Source organism: Sceloporus undulatus, chromosome 5 (assembly GCF_019175285.1).
Source record: "Sceloporus undulatus isolate JIND9_A2432 ecotype Alabama chromosome 5, SceUnd_v1.1, whole genome shotgun sequence".
Taxonomy (NCBI): Eukaryota; Metazoa; Chordata; class Lepidosauria; order Squamata; family Phrynosomatidae; genus Sceloporus; species Sceloporus undulatus.
This window is the reverse complement of record NC_056526.1, coordinates 184,556,588-184,558,320: the sequence shown is the minus strand read 5'-3', so window position 1 is coordinate 184,558,320 and position 1,733 is coordinate 184,556,588. Positions and strand designations below refer to the sequence as shown.

At 39.2% G+C, this 1,733-nt stretch overlaps 1 protein-coding gene across 1 annotated transcript in view; it reads right to left on the bottom strand.

Annotated features, from left to right (window-relative positions):
• The window catches only part of LOC121931738 (ferritin, higher subunit-like), a 63,353-nt gene that overhangs the window by 339 nt on the left and 61,281 nt on the right, over positions 1-1,733 (bottom strand). The window lies entirely within an intron of this gene.

The window sequence follows — 1,733 nt, the reverse complement described above, 5'->3', positions numbered from 1 at the left end:
AACAACTCTTATCCTGTTGGTGTTTTATATACAGTTGGCCCTCAACTTTCATGGGGGCTGGGGGTGTAGTAGCCCCACAAACATGGGAAAACTGCAAATAGAGGCCCACTATTTTATTTTATTCACCTGAGAGAACACTTCTCTAGGCATTTGCTGGTCCTCTAGTGTGATTTTAGGGTCACTCTCCAGTGGAAATTGAAAGTAGAATTGCACCTGAAGACCTACAGATGCCTAGAGAGAACACATTAAGTCTGTGAATAATCAAATCCATGAATGTTCACCCCACAAATGTGGAGGGGAGACTCTATATTCAGATCTCCATATCCATGGATTCTGCACCCACAGATTCAGCCAACCACGGTTCAAAAGTATTCACTCAAAAGAAATTCCAAAAAGTTAACCTTGAGTTTGTCATTTTAATGTAAGGGATGCCATTTTAGTACACCATTGTATATAATGGAAACCAAACTTCAGCAGGGCCCACTGTACATATGAGTCCTCCTACACATGCATAACATTCAGTTCACAATTGCATAAGGAGAGTCCTACAAGTCTAGCAATTGCATGTGCGGTTTCACACTTGTAGATGGTATATAGTGCATCCAGTGTGCCACTGGGTTCACAAGGGTTGTGGAAACAGCAATCATATTTCATAGATATGCATTTAGTTACAAAGGATTAGCATGTAGTGTGAACATAGTGCAACCACCTGCTTAATATGAGTGTAGATTAATACGGTAACATTTACATATAATTTTCACATTACCATTTCTAATTTAGAAGGATCGTGTATCAGGTGATGGAGAATATCCCTGCTCGAGACCCTGGAGAGCTGCTGCCAAATTTAGCATCTTGGATAATTCCTTTAAAGTTTCAAATTAAAACTGGGACAGATTTGCTGCCCCATTGACACGTAAGCCAACAACTATGCTTAGTGGATTTTATTTCAAAACAGTAACTTTCTTCAAGTTCTGAAATGGAAGACGGAGCCAATCATACTGAAAGTGATAGCAGATTCTATACTAAAGTCTACCTAATTAAATGCATGAGAATATTTTTAAAAGTTACTGCTTACCCCCCCTCCCCCCCCCCACACACACACATCACAGACAGAGCTTTAAAGGGAAGTAAGGCAATCCAGCCGGTAATGAACTCCTAATTCATAATTCAACCCTCTTGCTTTAATTAAACTTGTAAGCTATAACTGAATCTTGGTGGGATGGGAAAGTATTTATTAAATTACTATAGGCTTCCCACCTCAGCCATGGAACCCATTAAATGATGATCTTGAGCAAGTCACATGCTCTCAGCCTCAGGGAAAGGCAGTGGCACACCTCCTCTGAAGAAACAGGCCAAGAAAAACCCAAAAAACTTAGGGTAATCATAAATCAGAAATGATTTGAAGGCACATAACAACAATAGGTATTTGTTTTTACTTTGTGCGCTAGGACTGCAAATAAAACCAAAATGCAGTGGAGAAATCTGGGTATTCTGTTTGTTTAATAGTTTTTATTCACTTTAAAAACATAATAATAATAATAATAATAAAATTTTATTTATACCCCGCCCTTCCAAATAGATCAGGGCGGCTTACAAATGCACCTCAGTGCAGCAAATACAGTATAAAACAGATTAAAAACAACAACATCTCATCATAAAAACAATAAAAACCCCTTAGCCCAACCTCACGGCCACGAGTGAGGAGGGAGGCCCATAGGCTGTTTAGTCGGGGA